This window comes from Sus scrofa, chromosome 6, assembly GCF_054392235.1.
Source record: "Sus scrofa isolate SSC_HxYL_T2T_F1_AM1 chromosome 6, Sscrofa_HxYL_maternal_Yorkshire_Landrace_v2.0, whole genome shotgun sequence".
Taxonomy (NCBI): domain Eukaryota; kingdom Metazoa; phylum Chordata; class Mammalia; order Artiodactyla; family Suidae; genus Sus; species Sus scrofa.
Window position 1 is genome coordinate 166283421 of NC_139388.1, and position 26362 is coordinate 166309782.

At 41.4% G+C, this 26362-nt stretch overlaps 1 long non-coding RNA gene across 21 annotated transcripts in view; it reads right to left on the reverse strand.

Annotated features, from left to right (window-relative positions):
* Nucleotides 1-26362, reverse strand: part of ELAVL4 (ELAV like RNA binding protein 4) — a 144812-nt gene that overhangs the window by 60994 nt on the left and 57456 nt on the right. For 2 of the 21 annotated variants that reach the window (XR_014808361.1, XR_014808360.1), the window contains exons 2-3: nucleotides 20154-20487; nucleotides 19857-19927 (exon numbers count right to left, since the gene is read on the reverse strand). The exons of 18 other annotated variants lie outside the window; for them this stretch is intronic. This is a non-coding gene — a long non-coding RNA (ELAV like RNA binding protein 4). Of the gene's footprint in view, nucleotides 1-19856; nucleotides 19928-20153; nucleotides 20488-26362 lie in introns of those variants that run through there. One more of the 21 variants, XR_014808356.1, reaches the window with a different exon arrangement.

The following is a 26362-nucleotide window of genomic DNA, read 5'->3' on the forward strand; positions in this document are numbered from 1 at the left end:
AAGCACATCCTATGGCCAGAGAGTCCTTTAAGTACATTAAGTAAGACCCATTCTAAAGTTCTAAAAAATACATAAAGCTGCCTTTAATATTTCTTCCATTGGCTCACGAATCCCTTATAGCTCCCCCTGTCCCCCACTTTTCACAAGGCGTTCACGTGCTCATGCTTGGGGAAGAGCTAGTTAACTCTAACTCTTGGGTTAGAGTTAGTTATAGGGCTGGTCCCTCTCCTCACAACCGAGGAAATCACTATTCTGGGCCCCAGACAGGCAGGTCAGAGGTCCCACCACGGCCTTCTCACCCGTCCGGTCAGCCACACCATATCATGGCCTTGCATCCGTACTTTCCACAGAAATGGCAGTCTGACAATGAATTATATATGGTCTTGCATTTACATAGCTTAACCTAGCTTACATTTTTGGTACTTACTTCACGAGGCAAATAAAACATTACAACTTTACATTACAGGAAGCTGCTGACTCACTAGGGACAGCCATCACCTTCCAGGCCAGTGCAGGGCCCTTGTGATCCCATCTCGCTGCTCTCAACTTCTGATTTTCTGGGGGAGGGGTGGCCTCCATCCTTGATGAGCAGGCGAAAGGATCAAGGGGAAAGAACCTAAGAAGGTCACAGGCATGTGATGTTTCTTTTCCAAATACTCTCCCCTCTACTTTCAGCACCCTCTAAACGTCAGCATGCCTAGAGTTTAGAGAGATGCTGAAGGAATGTACCGAGGGCACACGTGTCTCAGGTACCTCTGCGAGACACGTATGTATTTCATTAAATATTTTAATGACTATTAAAGGCGTTTCCTTCTACCATGTTGGAAGGACGTCTGAAAATTTATGTATACAGGCTAACCCTTATGTAATGGAACAAGCACTCCCAAGAGCATGAAGACTAATGTTTACCAAGGGCAGTCACTGAATTGAACCATTAAAGAAATAGATTTAAATTATTCATGAGAACAAAAATAAAAGTCCTCATTCTCTTTGTAGGCATTTCCCACTTAACCCTTATAAAATTCTGATGTGCATTATGTTAGACCCTGGCGGAGCAGCACCAACTACTGCATCTCACCCGCTCTTCAAAAGCCTGAAAAACAAATCCCCAAAGTTAGAAAATTACACAGCAGGTTCTGTGTTCCTGAGGACAGATATTATTTTTAGGAATAATTCCTCGCTTCTTGTCTTGCTCCTTGAAAGATACTAAAAATGTCCTTAACCCCCACCCCCCAGTTTCATATTTCTTTAAAGTTTTGTCCATCAGCTCATAAAATCTATACTCTCTCCTTCTTTTCAAGAGGCTTTAATTTGCTCAAGTCCTTTCAGATCAATTTTTTTTTTCTAAATGCAACACTTTCCTGGTTATGATTCAACTGGGAAGGAGACACATATTATTAATGGAGCCTCCTCTCAGAGGAGGGGCTGAGAGCTATGATCACCCCAGGAAAAGAGACTATACCCTCATCCCCAACCAAATTACAGGTGACGATTACAAAGACCCCTAGGTAGGAGAATCTGGCCAAAGATGGTACTCATGACCCCAAAACCATTTGTACCAAGTTTCTGTCGATTCTGCTAGAAGGTAACTAGAAAACTCTAGAAAAAAAAAATTTAATTCCAACTAGGGAAAACATGCTGACAGTTTAATAATACCTTTGGGCAGATGCACAAATAACCTGAAAGACCTATTTACTCTAGGAAGTTACGTGGTAATAAATTTTCAGCATATCTTTAAAAACAAGTGTATTCACCTCAAGACAAGTTTATTGAATGCTATTATAGACCACGGCGTTGTTCTAGGAGTTGGGGGAACAAAAATAATTTGGTCCCTACCCCTACAGGGTCCAAATTGAGAGGATGGGAAAGGAGGGGAGGTAAACAAATAATTAAGATCAGTCCTATACACCCCTTTCTTTCAAGAAATTCCCTTAAAATTTCTCTAATGACTCCCACCCCGTCACCAAAAGCCTGTAAATGAAATTACACACAGACTAGTCACACACTCTTCTCATACAGAACTGACAGCCCTGTTTCTGGTCTAAATGCTTCTGTCCTCATCAAATGACTATTTGTAACAATGAGGTAAGCTTGAGGCATTACTCCTTTGAAACAGCATCTTCTTCACTGGAAATGAACTCCAGGCATGCCAAAAGTATTCTCAGTGGTGGTAGTCAGGGCTTTTAAAAAATCAGCAGCCGTTGGAGGGAACAAGAGGCATTAATACTTAAAATAGCAGGGCCAGCATTTAAATGAAAAGCATAATCAAAATTTAATTTCTCTTAGGCATTATTCTCAAATTCACAGAAATCCAAGTTTTTAATCTTCTTCCCTAGAGACATCACATACATTTCTCCTCCTAAATAAATACTGGCCTCCTTCATATCTTACAATGTTTCTTTAGGGCTTCATTTTGGGCCTAAAATGATTTCCTGGTGTGCCCATCCTGGGGCAGTCCCACTAAAACCCCTGAGTATTCGGTTCTAACAGATTTTAAAGCAAACTCTCCAGAGCTGAGGGTGGCTTGATCATTCAGCTGGTTATAAAGATGAAGAAACTTTCAAACCACACCTCCTCCCATTCGGTCTTCTTTTCCAAAATGGCCAATAAATAAATATAATCCCAAACCTTCAATAAGCTTTCTTTGTTAAAGGCCTATTTCAAAAAGACAAATGTTTTCATTTTAATATAAATACGATTTCATAGGCTAGCTCTCAGGCTTCCCTGCAAAAATATCAGCTCTAATAAAAAAAAAAATCAATTGGAAAACAATTCCTTTCCCATCTCTAAGCCCCCAAACTCTGAATGTTTAATGTAGACAAAATAGACAAAATGCCTAATAATAAGCTATGGGTATCTGCTGAGACGAGAACCAGCTATGATGGTGTATATGTTATCTTCATCTTCCAGACAAAGAACATTAATGAATCACTTGTAAAACTGTCCGTAGACTGATTAAGTCAGACTTATCTTCTGAAAAATGCATAAACAATAGCCAATGGCACAATTCATGTAAATGTAAATACTGTGATTTTATAAAATGTCTGGCTAGTGGCTCAGAGTGTGAGCAAACTCACCAAGATTCAGCTATAATGTTATTCAGTGTTATTCTGTATCTATATCGTGACCTAAGGCATTGGGTCACCTCTTTGCATTTAAGTTTTGTGCACATTCAGATTAAATTCCTTAGAAATCTACATAAAATACTTTTTATTTTGAAAACTAATACTTTTTCTTAAACACAGCTGGAGTAGAGATGTGGCGGAGAGTAGAGGGAGTTAGTATCTAGAAAAATCTGCACAGAGCGACCGCCTCTGTGTTAAGAAGAACTGTATAAGCCAACGACTCCTCCAATTCAAAGGAGAGAGATTATCTGGGGACATTCTGAAGCCAGAGATACTTAGAGAAACAAAATGGTTCTCAGCCCCTCAGTGCATGTATCTGTGGCCAATGTATACATTAGACCCATGGACAATTCACACAGCCTCATATTATTTCTGTATGTTCATTAGTGACAAGATGCTGAACATCAACCTGATAGGGTAATTTTAAATTTGAAAATTCCTTTGTTACATGTGAAATTTTATTTTTAATTTCCTCCTTCATTGACTTTCTGTTTTGTTTGTTTGTTTAGGGCTGCACCAGTGGCATATGGAAGTTCCCAGGCTAGGGGTCCAATCAGAGCTGCAGCTCCTGGCCTACACCACAGCTCACGGCGACACCAGATCCTTGACCCATTGAGCAAGGCCAGGGATCGAACCCACATTGTCATGGATACCTAGTCAGGTTCTTAACCCACTGAGCTACAATGGGAACTCCCTGTGTTTTGTTTTGTTTTGTTTTTGCATAAGAGAGAAACACTAGAAAAAAGGGACTTTCAACCTGATAGAAGAATTTTATTCCTCAAACTACCTCAGAGTAGTAATTTGACTACCATTCCCCCTGGACACTCTGTGAGAAAGCAAATGGGTACGAGTAAAACTGGACTCTTGCAAACCAGTGTTGGTGAGAATGCAGACCTGGGCTGGCAGAAGTGTGGCTTTGAATTCTTTGTGGAAATGTTTTACAAAATGTTTATAGCGAATACAGACAGAAATTCAAGGTTTGGAAAGGTCAAGCTTTAAAGTGCAGTGAAATAGTCTCTCTTATGATGATTGGTTGAAATAGAGAATGGCACAAGCTTTCTGCACCTCGTGTTCATATTCTGGGACCCAATGATCCATTCTGAAGCTCAGAAAAGAATCCAAAATTCTGTAGACCAAAAGTATGCACAATAAGATACACTAAGAAAAGTGTACCTAGAAGAGTGACAGCACAGAAACAACCTGAGGGCCCAACAGGGGGGTAACTGAGTAAGTTACTGTATACAGTATTTGGCAACTGTTAAAATTATGCTTATAATAGGTTTGTATAACAGGAGAAAATGTTTGTAATCAATGTAGAAAAAGGGTGAAATAAAAACTGATTATGTCAATTATATAAACATGCACAGAGTAGGCTGGAAAAATTAAAATGCTGCGAATAAATAATGGGGTTATAGGTGAGGGTTATACTTGTCTCCATTTTTATTTTACAAGGTTTTGTGTTTTACAATGAAAATATAGTGCTTTTATCATCTGAAAGGACGTAAATTTTCAAAAAGGAAAGAAAATGTCAAGTCCTTCCAAACAGTTTGGAGCCACAGTATTAACAGTGATTCCATCTCCTTTCCAGAGCCGTCCTGCAGGATCTCTCCTTGGCCACGCTCTCCTCCTACCTAGGAGCCCACATGCATTAAAACCACACTCCTTGAAGCAGTCTCTGGTTCGGTCTCCCCTTCACCTAAATCACTGCGTATTAGCAAGGCTACAGTCTGAGTCTGCCTTATCACCTGGCAGCAACCTTCACGGGGACAGCAAGGAGAGGAGACGATTTATAAGAAAACTGTTCCCTGGATCAGGGAGTGAAAAGTACTGATCCGTTCTAAAAGCTCCTGCTGACAAACTCTGATATTATGAACATTTTGCACTTGGACAAAAGCTCCTACTTTTCTTAATTACATGGTTTGAGCAGGAGCCGGCTTTCAGGATCTGCCCAATCACACAACAGCCATTTATTTTCCCAACTGCAGCTGCCAAAATTTCCCTGATCTCTGTTCTGTGCTGCATCTTCAAGGACATCTTGTGAGTGTATGACACTGTCAAGCAGCATTCCACGCCGTGCTTTTTAAGCTTCTCTCTCTCTCTCTCCTTCCTGCATATGGAGATCTTCCTAATACATATTTATAAAATGCTCATGATCAAGAAGCCAAGTGGAGAGGCAAAAAAATTACGAATACCAAATATCAGAATATTTCTATCTGCTTTGAGGCAAATACTTTATAATGGCAATGAACTACTAATATTCTCTACCCTCCGTGTGATGGGATTACTCTTACTTTACGGACTCTGCATCCTATAATTCATTGGGGCCCCCCTTCGTAATACTGCTAGGAAAATGAGTGTCAAATCTATAGCCTTCTATGTGTAAAGAAAGGGGATAGGACCTCACTGCAAACTTCACCTTCTTTTAAGCACAAACTTTACCTCTGAGTTTATCTTATTTTTAAAATTCCCTGAATTTTCCTTCATCTCTATCTCTTCATTGTTCTATTTTTCAAAATCTTCTACTATATGCATTGTTATGTTTTGCCTCTTAACAAGAGAGAATTTTGAATTAGAACAGAGGATAAATAAGTTAGTTCTTTTTTTTTTTTTGACTTTTTGACTTTTTGCTATTTCTTTGGGCCGCTCCCGCGGCATATGGAGGTTCCCAGGCTAGGGGTCTAATCCGAGCTGTAGCCACTAGCCTACGCCAGAGCCACAGCAACGCGGGATCCGAGCCGTGTCTGCAACCTACACCACAGCTCACGGCAACGCCGGATCGTTAACCCACTGAGCAAGGGCAGGGACCGAACCCGCAACCTCATGGTTCCTAGTCGGATTCGTTAACCACTGCGCCACGACGGGAACTCCAATAAGTTAGTATTTTTGCTTCACAAACAATCTTTCGTCTCTATCAAAACATGCTTTTGAAATTTCACTAATTTACACTAACTGGGCAAGAGTCAAATTGGCATTTTAAAAATTGAGAAATAATAAGCCTTTAAAAAAACACATGATAAGGTTCCAGAGTTATTACCTTTATACTAAAATTCAAACTGTGTAATATATAATTCTCAGAAAAGGCCCTTTAGGACTAATTTAATATGTCCCTGAGAATAATTTGGATATGACACACCCAAATGATCATACACTATAGTTATTAAAAAGAGTTTACTTCTTTGAGTAGGTAATCATGTCCCTTGAAATTTAAGATATAAAGTAAATTTGCTTGCACACTCTTCCAACTCTTGATATATTCTTTTCATCCCAGAAACTTGCCTTTTAAAAAAGTGAGAGGTTCTAGATATTCAGAATCAGCTGCTGTCAAATTAATGCAACCTAAACTTCTGTAGTTACAGGCATATTTTAAAGCAAGTTGTAAGTCACAATTTAATAATGTTAATACAGTGCTTCATTTGAACAGCCCCTTCCCACAACAGAAGTTAGCTTTTTTTAAAATTTATTTTATTTTTATTTTTTTGTCTTTTAGCTATTTCTCGGGCTGCTCCCCGCGGCATATGGAGGTTCCCAGGCTAGGGGTTGAATCGGAGCTGTAGCCACCGGCCTACGCCAGAGCCACAGCAACGCGGGATCCGAGCCGCGTCTGCAACCTACACCACAGCTCACGGCAACGCCGGATCGTTAACCCACTGAGCAGGGGCAGGGACCGAACCCGCAACCTCATGGTTCCTAGTCGGATTCGTTAACCACTGCGCCACGACGGGAACTCCAGAAGTTAGCTTTTAAAGGAAGAAAAGCAGTGTAAAGGAACAAAAGTCAAGCTAACTTCCTTAACATTAATGAGTTCCTTCAATAGGCCAGAAGCTATTATATTAAATGTCAGGGATATGACGGAAATAAAAGAGGTTCTGCCTGCAAGGAAGTAAATAAGCAAATAAGTAATTACTATATAATGTCATAAATGCGGTAACGGAGAAGCACACATAAAGTGTCTAGGAAGGTCCTTGTCTGGAACATGGCAGAGGCTCAATAAATGGGGATCCTGTGATAATGCTGATTAAAAAGTCCTTTGGGTTACACAGGAAAATGCCTAGGCAAGCAATTACCATGACCTCCTTCCCATACCACCAACAATTAGTAAACAGTAAATGGTGACCAGTGTCTCCAAGGACATCAGCTCACTTAATTCTCCCACAACTTTGCAAAGTAGGTAATTGTCACTCCTCTCATTTACAGTTGAGAACGTTTAGGCTTGAAGAAGCGAAGTCACCTTACACATGATGGAGAAATGAGGATTTGGGCCATGTTCACTGTCGCTCAGCCAGGACCACAACTTGACCGCAAGTCTGAAACCAAATTCTGTGCCCTTTACTAAACCTCCAAGTCTGAGGAAAGAATGCCTATCGGCATAAAATGCAACCCAGTAGTCTTAGAGAAAGTAAATGATCTAATCCAATTAAAACCATTCTAGGCTGTGTATCTGCTTTTAGTCAGTAAATACTGCCAAATAAATGGAAGTTACTGGAAAGATCTTAATTCAAAATTCTACGTGGTATAATGGAAAGAGCATGAGATGTGGAGTTGATCGGATCTGGGTTTGAAATCCAGATCCAGCTTCAACCTTGGCTTGGCCACTCAAGACTCTCTGAGGTGCTGTTTAAATTTACTCATCTGAAAAATGTGAACAATTTTGTCTGCCTTGCAGGGTTACTGTGAAGATTGGAAATAAATTGAATGCCTTTGGCTCAGAGCTTGGCATACAGTAAGCACTTAATACATGCTCATTCCCTTTGTCCAAAATGTAACATACTGAAAATACATGCCCATTTAAAAGTGTTTCAGGTGGCAAAGGTGACTAATCTGAGAGCTGGTAAGATTTATCCTTGGAATTTAATTTCTGAAATAGAAAAGAACACTTAAAAACATTACTACCCATCACCTATGTCAACAGCTATTTCCGTCTTGAAAATGCTTCACAAACGTTGACTAATAATTTCTCACAATAATACCAGTTAGGAAAATGTGCAGCAAAGAGGGAGAGATTAAGTGAACTTTTCAAAATGAATAATGAAACCACCATTTTTAACACAAACACAATTTCTGGTACACTCTGCCCTCTTAAAAAACTCTCTACTGTGAATGGGTTAAATGTGGACACTTCAGATGCAATAAACACAGTCATTAGGGTTTCTGGTTTCTCCAAACGAAAACCCTCTTGCTTTCACGGGAAATTTCAGGAAACAGAGTGTGGGCTGTATGCTGAAAGTGAGGGCGTTACTGGCCTTCCACGGGGACTTGCTCAGGGTTCCAGAGCAGGGGTTGTTCTTGGTCCACCCTCCTCTTGGACTGCCCCTCCCTTCCTGTGGACCCCAAGGGGCAGCTACATGGACCAAACCCACTTCGGGAGGATTTCCCGGCTGCCGCTGGAGACGTGTGGTGCCAAGTGCAGAAGCGAGACAAACCCTTACAAAGCCACTGGAAAGAATCCATTAAATCACATGCTAGATGCAGGGCGGTTTGTAAGCACATTTGCATCCAACACCCCATTTAACCCTCACGAAGATCCCAAGAGATGGGTAGGATCTGCCCCCGCTCCGCCATCACCTGCACTTTACAAGTGAGCAAACCAGGAGTTAAGGAGAAAATGGGTGTAGAGTGACTGGCCCCTGTTCACAAGGTGCAGAGCTGGGATCTGAACTGATTCCCACCTCCCTCCTTTACCCACCACACCTTCCATAAGCCCTTAGAAAGCCCTCTCTGGGCAGCATCGTTCTGCAGCCAGAAATGACAAACCAGAGCACACCGGTTCTCTCCCAGGTCACTCTGCAAAGCACTCCCGCTGGCCCGCAAGACCCTCCCCGCTCATCGTGTCCCTGTACACACCTCCAATACCCCGTCTCGGCTCCCTCCTCTATCCCTCGTACACACCTCCATTACCACAGCATCGGGCTTTCCATCTTCCTCTCTCTCTCTGTCACTGGACGCTGCGCTCCTTGTGGGCAGGGACTGTGTTTGATTCATTTGTAATCCCAGGGACCAGCTCCTGATAAATGTGCGAAGGAGTGGCTCTCTGCTCTTCATGGCAAACTCTGCTTTCCTTGCTCTGTTCCCCATCATTCAGCTCTTATCATAAACCTCTCTCATCTCTCTCTCTCTCCTCTTCAAAATCAATTTAAAAATAGGAGTACTTTCATCTTTTAAAGCTATATGTACTTATCGTTATTGTTTCCCTCGGCTTCTTTCAAACTGTATTTCAAAAGACTGTATTTTTAAGGCCAGGGGTCTTCCGTTTTCTGCGTAAGGCCATCTTTACAGCCTCTGTTTCTTCACCTCCAGATTCCTTTGACCTATGACCCCCTCTGTTTCAGGCCTAAAGTCATAGTTCACTTTCCCTTTGGGTTTGAATCTGGCTAAAGTCTGGGGATTAAAGAACCCAGAGGACACTGCCACCGGTGAGCATTTCTACAAGTCACACAAGCCAAAGCCAAAGTCAAGGGGGCTGTCAATATTTCGCTGCATTAACTATCACAGGCTGGCATGCCTGCCATGTTATTTTTTAAAACAAATAAGTGAATACATTATCATGTAATTACTTCCACATTCATTCAATTAAAATCAATTCAAGCACTTACTAACTATCTCTTGCACAGCACAATGGTTATGAACACAGGCACTAGAGCCTAGGTTCGAACCCTTTTGTGCTCTGTGACCTCGGGCATGTTATCTCTCAGTTCTATGTTTTAGTTTTCCCAGTGTTGGCAGGGTTCACAGAAATGTGGCGGAGATGAAATATTTTATTATTTTAGATAACTGAGTTCCCAGGCATTTGCTACCTGCCCTCTAGGAAATCAAGTCTTGGGGGATTAGCAGACAGATCTATAAACAGACAACGTTCTAAATGTAGTGAGTCACGTACCATACTCTGCATGCCGCCTGCAGTGTGTCCCTTCCATGCTATGTCCCCTCCATGTCCCTGCTTCTGCGCTCCCTCTCCCCCCATTAAAATGCTTCTCCCACCACCATCTAAACAACCTGCCGTTTTTGCAAAACCCAGCTCAAGCCAGCCTCTCTGACCCACACAACCTTGGGCACCTCCTCTCTCTTCTCTTTCATGGTACTTACCACCCCACATTCTGTCATGATCCACCCGCCCGTCTCCCCACGGACTGGGAGCTCCTTGAGAACAGGGCCTGAATTTTGGTTGACTTTCTGCTCCCGGCATGCAGGACACAGAAGGAACACAGCTGAAGGCCGCTGAATCAACCCGTGAGCAGGGGGCTAGGAGAGCTCAGAGGGAGACAGCACGAGGACATGGGCAGAGACCTGCTTTTCCCTGACCCACCAGACTCTGCAGGGTGCTGAGAAAACCTCAGGATGAACATGTAGTTCTGTACTTTGAATCCTTTTCCTAAGCCTCTTCTTCACTCTTCCTGCTCTGTTTCTTTTAGATGAGTGCAGGCATCAAGATCAAAACAAATGTGAACTAATTGCCGAGGGGGGCAAATAAATTCCCTGAGAATCACAATACTAACATGCTACTAATCACAAGAGGAAGAAAATATTTAGGGCTTTATCTGTTGCTCTGAATAAAAGGTATGCTGTCAAATGCTTGGACAAGTATTTTTCTACTGTTAGAAGTGTTTAATGGAGAGTTTGTTTTAAGTAATTTGAAGTCTACATTTTGTTAATGAAAATAGAGGAGCTTTGGGATAATAATAACGCACTCTCTTTTTTAATCTTAAGATTTTAATCTAATTTTATGCAATAGTACACACAATGGAGAGAGAAGATAAAAATATGTAGAGGTTTCTATCTATGTTGTAAAACTAATATTCTTCAGTTGCTCACACTGGAGCATCAAGTATATTTATTTCTAATGCCAGTTAGTATAGGAGCCTTTGCCTGAATACTTTTGACACACATTTATGACGTGCTCAAATTTAAAATGAGAAAGTAGGAGTTCCTGCTGTGGTGCAATGGGATTGGTGGTGTCTTGGGAGCACTGGTGGTGTCTTGGGAGCACTGGGATGCAGGTTTAATGCCTGGTCGGGCACAGTGGGTCAAGGACCCAGTGCTGCTGCAGCTGTGACTTAGGTTGCAACTGTGGCTCAGATCTGATCCCTGGCCTGGGAACTCCACAGGCCGTGGAACGGCCAAAAATGGAAAAATTAATTAATTAATAATAAATACCTGGAAGGACTGAATATTTATTTTTAAAAAGAGAGTGGAAGAGAGAAAGTAGCAGACTCAAGAACTGAACTCAAGATTTCAGCCTCCAAAGCCCTTTTACCGAGAGCCTTTCTTCCACAGAGTCTCAGGCCTCTGAGGGCCAGGAGGATGGAGCCAGCGAAGCTTTGTGACAGGCTGGCTGTTGCAGTCTCTGCCATACCGATCAGGAGCAAATCAAAGCTTATATCCTTCTGGAGTCCACAATCCTTTCTGAAGATAAATCCTCAGTGTTGAGGTTACCCGCTCTCCTTTTCGGGGGCTATGCAGTGGGAAGTAGCTCACATACTTTAGTCTAAATCTCTCCCTGTGAACCCTGCAATAAATGACTAATATATAAAATGCACATCCTGAAGGGACTAAATTTTTTGTTTGTTTTTTTTAGGCCTGCACCCACAGCATATGGAGGCTCCCAGCCTAGGGGTCGAATTGGAGGTACAGCTGCCGGCCTATGCCACAGCCACAGCAACGCCAGATCTGAGCCACGTCTGCGACTACACCACAGCTCACAGCAATGCTGGATCCTTAACCTACTGAGTGAGGCCAGGGATTGAACCCGCAACCTCACGGTTCCTAGTTGGATTCATTTCTGCTGCGCCACGACAGGAACTCTGGGACTAAATTTTTTTTTTTTTTAAATCTTCTTTATTAAAAGCCTACTATATAGCCAGGCCCTGAACTAGATTCTTTGCTAACAATTAATCACCTGAATATAGGCATTACTTGTCCCCGTTTTACAGACAATATGAAACCGAGACTCCAACAAGTTAGAGACTTTACAAGACCCCACCACAGTTAAGTGGGAAAGGAAGAAACCCTCAAATTCTCTGACTGCAAAGCTTATGCTCTTAACTATTACGATACTCTTACGAGTATGAAGAATCCTATGACGGTGCCAATTTCTAGGTCTAGACTCCCACCAAAGAGCTACCAGCAGATCTCACACAATCACTCTACAGAACATCCCAGCTGACCCTGTCCTTCGCTGAATGACTGGCTAAAACTTCCTTCTTGACCTTCTTGGGACATTTATTCCATTTCAGTCTCCGCCATAGGGACACAGAGCAGAGCCTCTCTGCCATAGACTGGAGACCTCTGGCCTATTTATGAGTTCTCTAGGTTGGCCTTTCCTGAAGCCCAGACACTCAACCCAATCATTTAATTTCCTGCCACTCCAGGGACGACCACCCCACACTGAGTGCACATAAGGCACCCTGTTACCCCAGGAGTCAGCAGCTGGACGTATAAAGCCCAGCCTTTCAGAGCTGGGCACTGACCGCTCCACCTCAGTGGGCAGAAGCATGATACTGGCTAAAATGATCCCCAGCCTGGGAACTCCACGGAAGGATGGAAGGATACTGGCTGAACTACTCTGGCTTCACTGTGGGTCCACAAACAAGGACTCCTCAGTGCCATTCTCCAACTCATTATCTCACTGCATTTTTATTTTATTTTGTTTTTTGGATTTAGCTTCCAAATTTTATTATAATGATTTTTATTATTTCCATTATAGCTGGTTTACAGTGTTCTGTCACTCACTGCATTTTAAAAATAGCTTTCCATTATGTGAAATTACACAATATCACACAATATATATTATCTACTAATAACCACTTATTTATTTACTCTATGGTCTGTCTCTCCCCTCTAAAATGAAAGTTCCATGAGGCAGGGACTTGTCCTGGTCACCACTGCATCCCCAGCACCTAAAACAGTATCTGGCATATTGCATGCAGTCAACAAATATTTGAAGAATGGGACACAAATTAATATTGTACGATAATAATGATGGCAATCATTAGTACTTTATATGCCAAAACAGATTTTAGTCCTTAATATACATTGGTCCATCAAATCCTCGCAAGAACTCTAGTTTACAGATGAAGAAATTGATGCAGAGGGAGGGCGAGTGATTTGCCCAAGGTCACAGCTGGGAAAGCCAGGATTTGAACCCTAGCATTTTGATGGAAATAAACCACTAGACTAAATGCCTCTTATTAGTCTCTACCTTTTAAGAGATGAGTAACAGAAAACAAGGGTCAGAACATGGGCTTTGAACTCAGACTAGGCGTATAATTCTGAGTCTGACATTTCTTAGCCATGTGACCTTGTGCAAGTTACGTAAGCTACCTGGTACACTTTCCTCAAATGGGAATAAAAATACCTGCTTCCTAGAGCTGTTATAAGGTTTAATGAGATAACCTAAGTAAAGTTCTTTTTGCAAAGCCTGACACACTATAAAGGGCCGCTATTATTGTGATATTTCATTGTTAACTGCGTGGAACAGAGAACAAGTGACATAAAGGAGTCTAGAAGAAAAAATTACTGAGGAATTACAGGTGAGTCATGGTGATCAGGAAAAGTTTCACGTAAACAGACATATTCAAGATCTTCAACTTAAAGTCACAGGACTGTGGCTGGCAAGTAACAGTAGTGTCAGAATCAGTCTTCATGACAAGAGGGCTTTGGGTCCAACACCCCTCTCACAGGCTAGAGGTGAACAGGGCACTTGGTAAGAAGCCATTCACAAACAATCTAATAGACCTCCAACTACATCATTCAGTTAACAATTAATTACTGGGCACCTCCTGAGCCAGGCACAGAGATAAACTCAGTCCTGACTATTGTGGTATGAAATAGACAAATCAACAATTGATCACGCCACGTGGAAGACCAAGGATGGACGGATGCTGGCAGTACTGACAGCGCTCAGGCAATCTTTCCTGGGTGAGATGTCATCTGATGTGTCCCATGAAGTCAGGTGAGGAAAAGCAGAAGGAAGTTTGAGACCAACGGATCTGATGGGCACAGGTACAGAACGTCAGGGTGCAGTTCCACAGTGGAGAAGGAATGGAAGACAGAGAGCTGCAGGATGGGAAGCTGGAGAGGAGGGCGGGGACTATGCCGTTGGAGGGTCTCCTGGCTGGGCTTGGCCAGGAGCAACAAATCTACTAAGTAGCCACCTCTGTGATCGCATCCCAACTCTCACCCCTGTAGCGATACACTGGTTCCCCATGAAATCCAAACAAAACATCACTGAGAAAGAGAAGGGATACATAATTTTTTTTAGGCTTACTGCCAAATTTTCTTTGGGGCCCTATTTTCTTCCTGAACAGATCACAGGCACTTTGAGCACTAGTGTAGTTGGTCACTACCTCACGATACCATTCTCCTTTCATACTCTAAAGTCGTTTTAAACTCAACTCTGTTCAGCAAATGTTACTCTCCCTTCCCCAGCACAGGACCCTGAACAACTTGGTAAATATTTGCTGACTTGGGCTGGATTCACTGAGTGACAGACAACTATATAAGGTAACACTACACCACTGGGCAAGGTCGGGTCCCGGGGGAGGAGGGGATAAGAAGATGAGTATCACAGGACTTTCAATAAACTTGAACTTCTAATGATGCAAATGAGGCACGCGTGACCATAATATGTACACCCCAGAGCAGACTGCAGGGTGCTGCATTCTTGCACTGGTGGCCTGTTGACATAGTGGGAGTCTGAATACCACTCCCACTTTCACCAGATGCTCAGCTTTTGGAGGGCAGGGGACTATGCCTCCTTCACTAAATCCTCAGATCAATAAATGGTAAGTGCTTAGTAAGTATTTATCAGATGGATCTATTTTATCCTCACAATAACCCTGAAAAGGATACGTCTTTTACAAAGATAGAAACTGAGGCTCAGAGAGGTAAGGTGACTTGCTTGAGGTTATAAGGTTAGTAAGCGGTATAGTAAAAATAACAATAATAATTATCATTATTTTTAATTCTAAGGAAGCCCACCCTCCATTTATCATTCTCCAAATGTCTCCACCACGGGATTCTCTTTTCATACTAGAATGGAAAATGTTCTCTCTGCCTGAATGAAACCTGAAGTTTCCTGAACTCAGTTGGCTTTGCCCTGCTGCTGCTGGAGCAGTCCTGAAAGGTACCGAGTGGCTTTCCGACAGATGGATCGGCCACACTGCAGGTAAACACACTCTTTAGCACAAAGCTTCCACAGTACTGTCCCACTCTCTCCCCAGTTACTAGGTAAGAATTAATCAAATTTCAATTCAATTTAATAGTTCTTTATTGAATACCTACTGTGTGCCAGGCACTTATCCCAGCACTTCCAAAATGGAACACTTACTATGAGTCTTTGTGCCTGTTCTCTTGTGATTAAATCATGTTTTACCCACTTTCATGCAAAGAAAAATCCCAAGGGCAGGTAGCAAATCCCCAAGGGTAGAGACCAACTAACCCACCTCTCCTTGTGGAGGAATACAGTGCTAACACATAGTAGGTATCTTCATACATCTTCATGGAACTGAAAAGATCTTTAAAATTTTGCTCTGGAAGTAGATAGACCTGGGTTCAAATCAAATCCTTGCCCAATCAATTATTACCTATATAACTTTACCTTTCAAAACCTTAGTTAGTATATCCATAAAATAGGAAAATTAATATTTACCTTTTAAGGTTGTTCTAAGGATTAAAAGGGATGCTGTGAGTAAGGCACAGTGCCTAGCTCATAGTAAGAGCTCAACAAATGAAAGCTAATTTCATTATTTCTAGTCTCACATCTAGGTCACCTCCCCTACTTATTATTGTCATTATTACTATTACTTTGCAGGTTCAGCAGAATAGCCTGGCCAAGGAATGAAATTTGCTAGTTAATAAATATTTTGATTAATGGAGAGACCCAACACATACCACCATGCAGACATTAATTTTGAAAGATTTAGGACACAATGCTCCACATTAAATCTAAAACAATCAGAGGTCATCCTTTCTCTGATAATTTGGAAGATACGAGAGAACCTGCCCTGTACAGCTTTGAAAAAAGTTGGCTGTTTTTTTTCCCTTAGGATAATTCAGAACTCAGTATCATTTAAAACAATGTTTCTCAGACTTTACTAACCATGATGCAACAAAGTGGAAAAAAAAAGTAAGAAATGCATTGAACACAGCTATTTCATATACAACTCAGGACATAGATGACCCAAACAAAAATTTCATGAAATAATACTTACCCTTACTATGTAGCAGCCACCGAAATTTTCTATTTTATTTATTGTTTTAACTTTTAAAAATTCTGGTCAAGACTCAGTAAAATAATTGTAGGCAAAACTAGAACCTAGTAACTTACTAATGTTGTTATCCTGTCTATTTAAGTGTCGTCAAGGATGTAGTTTAAATGATGCTCCCATCAAGCTATGAAGTTGTATTAATTCTATTTGACATATTAAGAAACAAACTCAGAAAGGTTAGGAGACTAGGCCTAAAAAGACTCCCACAAACTGGGGACAGATCCACAGTTCACAAATTTTCTAACTCTGCAGTTCAGGCTCTTTAAAAAATTATGATAACTCAGAGTCCCTGACGTGGCACAGTGGTTAACGAATCCCACTAGGAAGCTTGAGGTTGCGGGTTCGATCCCTGGCCTTGCTCAGTGGGTTAAGGATCTGGCGTTGCTGTGAGCTGTGGTGTAGGTCTCAGACACAGATCAGATTCCGAGTTGCTGTTGCTCTGATGTAGGCCAGCGGCTACAGCTCTGATTAGACCCCTAGCCTGGGAATCTCCACATGCCATGAGTGCAGCCCTAGGAAAGAAGACAAAAGACAAAAGACAAAAAAAAAAAAAAAAAAAAAAAAAAAAAAGATAACTCGCTTCAGTAACCATTTACTGTACCTACCATGTGGCCAGCATTAAAATAAGAAAGCATTTGCCAGGATATTCGCCCTCAAGGGCTCACAGACAACCTGAGGAGACAAGCATGCCTCGGTACATGCACTTGGAAGTCTGATGTGGGTATTTTCCATTCTGGAAGAAATTATTTTATTTCCAAACCCCACCATCCTCTCTCTGGGCACACATTATCCCACCAAATGAGCACTGGCAACTGTTGGTGAAAGAATGCTGGGAACTCCTTTTATGGCACATTTCTTTACAATCCAAAATAAAGTTGGTATTTTCCTTCCTACTGCTCTTCAGCACTGCAACCCTAAAAGCACTCTTTAAAGTGACTGCACCAACGAGGAGCAGCATCATATGAGAAGCATCGTAACATCACACCATGACCAGGGAGTGTTGTAATGCCCATTCCCTCTAAATAACCAGTATCTAATTTAGAAGCATCTTCATGGTGACTTCAACTTCTGAGAAATCATGATTCGATAAAGACAGGTCTCGACCCTGATACACAATCAAGAAACTCAAATCCTCTGATCTAAGACAGTCCATTCCTACCATTTCAAATAAAGTCAAAACCAAATCAAAACACCTGAGCTTTCTTAAACCATAGCTTTTACCTGTCTCTCTAGCTTTATCTGTACACATCCTATGCGGCACTTGCACCAAATTTCTTATCATTCCGAGCAAATTCCCCCACCTCTGTGCCTTTATTCATACTCTTCCCTGTATGTGGAATTCTCTTTCTCCTAATTTTTCTGTCCACCCATCTTTCCTGGCTCCATTCAAGGGCCATTTTCTCCTCTCCCAACAACAATGAAGCCCTCCTTCTTCTGTACATTGCATTGCTCTGCTGAGACGATCCTTGCGTTCTGTCATTGTCCTTATGTGCTATATTAGAGTATGTTTTAAACATTGTGACATTCCAGGTGGCATCTAGAATGTGGTTTATATTCAATAGATTTGCAATTATATTTGCTGAATCCACACTGAAAACTTGATCTATGAAAGGAATCGCTCCCCCTCTCTCCCAAGAAGTAAACTTTGGCCCAGCTGGATGTATTCCTGAACACTTTGGATCCAGGACCTCTGATATTGCTTAACAGGTAACCTAAGGCAGGCAGCTGAGCTTTATTTTCTATAAAAAGGGGTTAACAGTCCCTGGCTTAGCTACATTAAAAGAGATCAAACTGACGCCACGAGGTCAAAATTACACAATGTTAAGTGAATGTAAGAAATGACCTTCGTGGTCACAGATCCATCACAGCAGACCTGTGCCGGGAACAGCTACATGTCTAGAAATGCAAACTTGCTCCTCTCTTCTGCAACAACCAATAGTTCAGGAATAGTACAGTACTTTCAGGAACTGAAAGCCTATGTCTTCTAAGTTCACCTGTTCAAGAGTTCTTACTAAAGCTCTTCTAAGCTAGAAGTCTTTATTCTCCTTGCGGATAACCTTAAGCCAGAGATGTAAAGCAAGAAGGAATTGAGATTCAAGTATTGGCTTAAATACGGGCCATTTGAAAAAATAATGCAAACACTTATCTGTCAAGGAGACCCCAAGAATATCCACCTGCTCTTCCTTTGCCCATTCACCTGCTCAAATCACTCACCTAGTCATCCCTTTTTGGTTTTTCATGAACAGATACAAGATTTTTCTAGGCCAAAATATGCAGAAAGTCTTCTACCTGTCTCAAATTCAAGCCCCTTTCTTCCACAAATACATTTCTGCCCATAGAAACACATCCTAAAAATCAGCCAAATTCTTCCCAAGAGCTTGTGCACCACACACAAGGCTGCTTACAAAATCCTGAGGAGAACCTTGGTGAAGCCTGGAAATAGACACATGTAGAAAGAGAAAAGTTCAGCTGTCCGTCTATTTTACCGGGAAGGGTCTTTTTCATAAAAACACAGGGCCTGCAAAATGGCACTTGAGGGATCCGATCAGTTTACAGCCCTTTCCCCCAGTTTTAAGGACTACTTTGGAGGAAAGAAAACTACTCCCTTCGCAGTCTTGCCATGATCATATGAAGTGGAGTTCAAGGTCCGTGACATTGAAGCAGCATTTTAGGGTTATGTTCTCAGTTTAAGTCTTGAATCTCCTGAAGGGACTACCTCTATTATTTCTTCATCCTCACTAGTGACAGCAACAGGTCCCAGTTTAAAACAATTTGTGAATTTATTTAATGTACCTACTTATTTCCCCCTTCAGAGCCTTGGGGAGGGGTATATAATTAGGCTTGGCTTAACACCAGTCCTGACACCACCCACGACCTCTTCCAGCGTGTCTGTGATCAACAACTACGTCAAGGCCTTCAGGGAGATTTTCCTCCTGTTCTTCTCTCCTTCAATGGAGGGCTAATAAATTGAGGGCCAGCACTCCGCTCCCATCTCTCACACCTCCTCAGTCAATCCGATCGCTTCTAGAGCTGTTTACACTGCCAAAGCCATTCATCACCCTGCCTCACTAAGCGGGAGAAGGAAAACTAATGGCAAGTTAGAAAAATCTCATTAAGCCACTTTCTGCGTCAACCTCTTCCCCACTCCTTGAGAAACAGAACTTCAAAATTCAGCCTATCAGGGACACAAAAAGGGATAGAGAAAAAAGCTGATGTGGTAAAGGTGAAAAAAATAGGTCCAGCGTAAGTTGGTTTCTGGGACAAAGTTAAATAACTCATTCATTCCCTTTATCTATCTACCTATCTATCAATCATCTACCTATCAGTTTATTTCAGAGAGCCAAGATGAGAACGTATCAGTTAACCTTAACTTCTTTTTATTTTCTTTCTGGCTGAGTTCTGAATTTCCTAACAGACTCTTTTATGAAATGGAAAAAACAGCATCCATTAAAATTAATTTTATGTTCACCTTTTTCCTAATGACTAATTCCCAAGTGAATTCAAACTCCAAAGGAGATCACGGATGTACCTTGTAAAACCCTAGGAGAAGAAAGAAAACGTAATAAAGCCACACAATTCCAGGGAAGAACCGAGAGCTTGTCTATGTTTGAAAACCTCTGTGTGTCAAACATAACCCCCCAGTGCGATGAGTTCTGAGAGCAGGATGGAGACAGTGAGGGTGGCATGCGATGTCGTTTCTCCCCAGGATACGTGGCGCAGACAGAATGACTGACAGACTGAGAGAGGGTTAATGTCCCCTAAGCACCTTTAATTTTCAGGTCCTGGGTAGGACGGATGCCTTCAAATACCGTTTCTCATCTAGTCCTCACAGAAACGCTGTGAGTCAGGCATGATCATTCCCATCTTAAAGACAAGGATGCAGAGGCTCAGAGAGCTCAAGGACCTCATCCAAGATCACCCTAGTACTAACTGGAAAAGTCTGGACTCTAACCCAAGTCCACCTGACTCTGAAGTCCTTTGCACTTTCTGGTTTCTTAAGACAAAGAGCAATCTTTCCAGAGGCTTGCCTGTCCAGGCGCACCATGGAGGTCCTTCAAGTCCAGAGGCAGACTCATGGCTCCATGGCCTCTGAGTTGACCCTGCCAACAAAGACATGGGAATAGCGGTATCCAGTTAGAAACAAATCTCATTTTTCTACATGTGCACAAGTTGATGCAATATGTTTGTAGCCCCCTCTGCACATTGGCCCTCTGGTTTCTAATCACAAAAACCAGACTGGTTTCAGGCCTGGAACCTTTTCTACCAGAGAGACAATTAAAATATAATCAAGCTAGAAAGTTATCCTCCCCCAAAGCCACCTAAAACAGAGCAACTCCAAAATAAAATCAATTTACATATTTTAGCCCAAATTAAAAAGTAAAAGCTAAGGATTCCCTTTTAATATCCTGAATAATAAATGCACATTTATGTAAAGCTTCCTTTGGGGAACGGTTACTGTGAGGACAACTTTCCCAATATTATTCATAAATATCACTTTTGTTTTGGTGTTACAGTAAGACTCTGGACTTGTGGGAATTCTACTGTCTGTACCCAGTGCATCAATGGAGATAATTAATACTGAAGACATGTACAATATCCATAATTTTAGATGTGTGGTTGGCTGCATTACAGAAAGTAACATAGGAAAGGATGCGTCAAATCTAGTCAAAATCGCAGATTACAGAAATTTAGTCGTTTACTCCATTTTAAGTGAGCACTTTCCTAATGAAAGTTTCATTAGTAAAGATTGCAAGTTCTCAGGCTTTCCACTACAGACTTTTAAATAGCACTTAGAGCTAAAGTTTATCATTAAAGCTGTATTTGCTACTGCTGCATTTTCAAAGGGGGGCACTAGAAAAAAAGTTCAACTCAGTCTGTTATTCTTCATGTACAAATTAGAAAGCAAAACTTGAAAGGGTTTAGACTGGCAGCTTAAGAAAACACAGGCCATTACTGGTACATCCCAGGGCACATCAGGGGTCACGGGGGTCTATCTCACACACACACACACACACACACACACACACACACACACACACACACACACACAGTATCCAGGTGGGTATGACAAAGTAATTCTCCACTAGTAAACATCAAGTTCGCACAGGGTTTACATCAACCATTCTTCTCTATGACAACAACAAAAAGTTTGCCCAAGGGTATGCCAAGAGGGTCACCACCCTTTCAGGTTGTCCCTGGAGAGCAACATGGAGAAAAGCATGCTAAGAGTCATCTCTGTCAGAAGCAAGGCATTCTTATTGCCATAAAATCAACAGGTTATCTAGCCAAGCTCCATGGGCAGCTGATGGATAGACGAGTTCCTTCCAATTGTCCAAACGTTACTTTCTCCTGAGAGGGAATGCCTGGAAACGTGGAGCCCTACAGACAAAAATGTCCGGAAGATCTTTTGTTTTTACCTTTTGGAGTCATGCACAAACTCTTATGAATACAAAAGGAATAACATTTATGTGCTCGAATGTTTCAATAGATCATTTCCCACAACTTGACACAAACTTCATTGTATGATGTCCAACCTTAAACTCCCTCACCCAATTTTATCCCTAAATTACAGAGACTTAGCCTCCAATAGATCTTGTGATCAGTGACTTTGAATTCCATCTTTCAAAGGAAGGCACATAGTAAGTCTTTGACAAACACATCTTTATCCAACAACAAATGATAGCCAGCCTCTACTATGAACACAATTGGGAAAACAACATCTACCATGAACACAGCTGGAAAAACAACATCAAGGGCGGGTTGTTACAAGAGAGTAGACAACAGAAGGTAACTAACTAATGCGAATGAGCAGGAGTAGATTCAATGCCACAAAGTGCAAAACAGAGGACATCTCCACACTGTGCTGTGCTTTTCAGAATTCTCCATCTTGCCTGGAATTGTTTCTCTGCTTCCTCACATCCTGAAAAAAGAACTAACCTTCTTACAGAAAAAATACTTACGAATTCTACATTTTTGTAGCTTTGAAATGAATAATTAAGAAATGAAATTTGATTTTAAAAGTTATTTATTTTGTGTGTGTGTGTGTGTGTGTGTGTGTGTGTGTGTGTGTGTCTTTTGTCTTTTTAGGGCCGCACTCACAGCATGTGGCAGTTCCCTGGCTAGGGGTTGAATCGGAGGTACAGCTGCCGGCCTAGATCCTTAACCCACTGAGCAAGGCCAGGGATCGAACCTGAGTCCTCTTGGATACTAGTTGACTGAGTCCTCTTGGATACTAGTTGAGTTTGTTAACCACTGAGCCATGATGGGAACTCCTGATTTCAAATGTTCTTTTCTTTTTTTTTTTTTTTTGTCTTTTTTTTGCTATTTCTTTGGGCCGCTCCCGCGGCATATGGAGGTTCCCAGGCTAGGGGTCGAATCGGAGCTGTAGCCACCAGCCTACGCCAGAGCCACAGCAACGCGGGATCCGAGCCGCGTCTGCAACCTACACCACAGCTCACAGCAACGCTGGATCGTTAACCCACTGAGCAAGGGCAGGGACCGAACCCGCAACCTCATGGTTCCTAGTCAGATTCGTTAACCACTGCGCCACGATGGGAACTCCCTCAAATGTTATTTTCAAACCAAGAGTCCAAGAAAAGTTATTTTCAGGAGAAATCTATGACTTGTATTTTTTTCCATTAAAAAAAATCATATATTTACATTTTACTTTGGTGGATAAAAATAAGGCTTTCCAAAGACAACAAAAACCAAAAATGCAAGTATGACAATTACACTGACTTTACTTTTTCAACATTTTTTCTGCTTTCTCAACCAACATTTATTTAAGAATTCCTTTGTGGCCTTCAGCATTTCTTGATCCTTGTAGAGGGGGATCCATATTAAGAGAGAAAATATTTCTGGTGTTAGATACAATGAATGAGGATCTAAGACCAAAAATATCGAATAATGATCTTCCCCAAAGCAAAAATGGTCAGTGTTCAAATGGTCCAGCAAAAGGTAAAAATCTCAGGTGTGGGGAGAGGGCATTGGGACAGACAGAGACAGGGAGATGTAGAGAGAGAAACAGAGAGGAAAGAGAGAGAGGAGAGGGAGGGAGAGAGGTCACCAGCCTATTAGGAGCACTGACACTGCATAAGTTATTTCTTAATGAATGTACAAGGAACAGCATAAACATTACCATTAAGCAGAGTGGATGTGAACATCCAAAGCAAGCTAGCTGGCTGATTGCTAGCTCGTTTTTTTTTTTTTTGTTCTTTTGTAACAATTCCATTTCCAAAGTGCTTGATTCCCATCGCTGATGCTCCAAAGCTATTGTGAGCACAAAGCCTGAATGCTTAATGAAGTAAACAACAAACAAAACGGCTCATCTTTGGTGCCCCCAGCTAGCATCCCAAACTGGATGTAATTAAAGGTGTGAACAAGCAAGCAAAGAAGTAATGGACCTGCAAAGTCAAGGTTCGGAGAAATTATCGGGCATCCCACAGAGCACCAGTTCAAATTGATCACTCATTATCTCTTATACCGGTAAGGTACAGGCCCACATGTTGGTACCCCTCTCCAGCCTTGTCCTCCAGCCTTCTTTTTTTCTTTCCATTTCTAAATGGCTAATTTGTGACAATTACTGCTTGTGACAACGCTCATCCACCCACAGATCACCTTTCTTTTTACCCTTCGAAAGCTGCTGACCTATAAAACCCTCTACCCTTAAAAAAATGCTGAGATTTAAAAAATACAAGGAGGTTCTCAAAACACACACACACACACACACACACACACACACACACACACACACACACACACACACACACACAATGAAGCACGAGATGCTAACATAGCCACCCTATCTCCTTGTTTTAATCAACGGTTAAAAATTAGGTTCATAGGCTCCCCCCAAAACTCTTCTTTCATATACACATATATTTTAACTTGAGTCCAAACCTTCGATTGAAAGGGCAGCTTCTAGCTCACAAATAGCGTTATGGATTTGCACCATTTATGGTTTCTCAAATAACAACGGAAGAAGGGTGTTTGGTTACTAACAGAGGTCTGCGGAGTCTGGATATTTCTTTTTGATGAATTTTTATATTTTTCTAATAAGAGAACTCTTAGAGAGGAGAACCCACTACTGATGGGAAGCTAGCCCAGTCTGGTTTCCTTTCCATTTGTAGATGCACATATACTTGCAAGTAGGTATACGCATTTGATGATACCAAATAAGGAAAGCCTAAGACAGGTGCAGGATTCCAGAAACACATACGCTTACACGGATACACACACACACAGTCCCTCTCTATCACACACACATGCTTTCCACATATCTATCAAGTGGATGGGCGGATGAAGAGTGGGCAATAGAGGGTTGACTTCATTTTCAAAAGGGGAATTGGTGAATACTGTACAACGTGGCCCATCGACTGGAAAGTAGTGGGATAAAAGCTTGAGACTGCCTATGTCCCTTCGCACCCCCCAAATTCCCAATGACATTGGGAAAAAATACTGCATTGCAGCATTTGCCAGCGCTTACTCATGTGTCTAGCATCCGCTGGCCAGCTCACCAACAAATGTACATATTAAGTGTCCAGGCATATAAATTAGGTGCCTGGTGGCCACAGATCATTGGAACTGATGAAGAAATTTGTCAAGGCCAAAGTACTTCCGTCTGTGTACAATGACCTCTATTAAGACCGCCATTCCTTGCTTGCGGTACACACTGATCATTTGTTTCGTCTTTTTTTTTTTCTTAATTAAAATAAGACATTAGGATGCCAAGGGCTCATTGAAGCAGCATATCAATATATCTCATCATAGAAGGAATCGTTTTTGGTTCACATATAGGAAAAGAATCCACCCGCAGTAAGGAAATAGGGTAAAGGGAAGAAATCACACCAAAGAAAAGGACTTGCCCCGAGGAAACCTTTGTACTGTTCACGGTAACTCTTACTTGAACAAAATACCTTGATTCACCCACAATTACTTCAGAGATAGTGAACACACACACAAAGCACCATTCATGCAATAATTTCCAGATCTGAAATTTCAAACAGATTACCCCCCATAGAAATGCTAAGTTTAACGTATCTGAAGTCTAACATGTCCCAGACCTATTTCAAGACAGAGTTTTAATACTCAAGCGTGTAGCTCATTTTCTTTTTCTTCCTTCAAACAAATATTTTATTGTTATTATCTCACAACAATCTGGCCTTCCTCTTATAACAAAATCCTTGAATATTTAAAGGACCAAGGAAGGGCCGTAGAAAGAGAAAAAAGTTTTAAGGCTTTGGAAAACTGTAAACAGAAGCAAGCTCATCTGTATCTGGCCAGGAGGATGACGTGAATGAATGGCAGTTAGGAATGAATGGAACTGAGATCACAAATGAACGGTTAAGTTGCATCTGAGTTTTTTCAAATGAGATATTAAAATTGTCTTATAAATCAATGCTCCTCAAAGCAATTTTTTAACTCTTTTCCCACTTAACGTTCATTCAAAAATTTGAATATTAGATGATTTGACCATTATGCTACAAGGAGATATGTGAAAATTCTGATAATCAAAACTGTGACGTAATTAGGTGGGTTTTTTGGTAGAAAAGATTTAAGATTTAAGATTTTCATTTCTTAATAAATACACACTCGACCCTGTGCTTCCATAAAGACACACTTCCACATGCAGGTAGTAGGTATTAAAATTTTTAAGACAAAGAAGCAAGAAAGGTCAGCAGTAGAACCACGTGTCTTTTTTACAACCTAAGCCAAAGTGACAGTTCTTATAGAAATTATTTTCCCCCTAACTAAAATAAGCTGGAGAATTCTCAGAAAAAAATAAATTCAATATAATCAGAAAACTATTCTATTTTTAATAGCAACATATGTTTACGTACTCAGGACATGAGCAAGGTTCAAGTGTATGACAAAAAATATAAGTTTATTTTTACCTCCACAGTCAAAACAAATTTAAAAAATCCCCCACAAGGAAGACAAAACAAAAAGAAGCATCTACAAGGAAGACAGAAATGG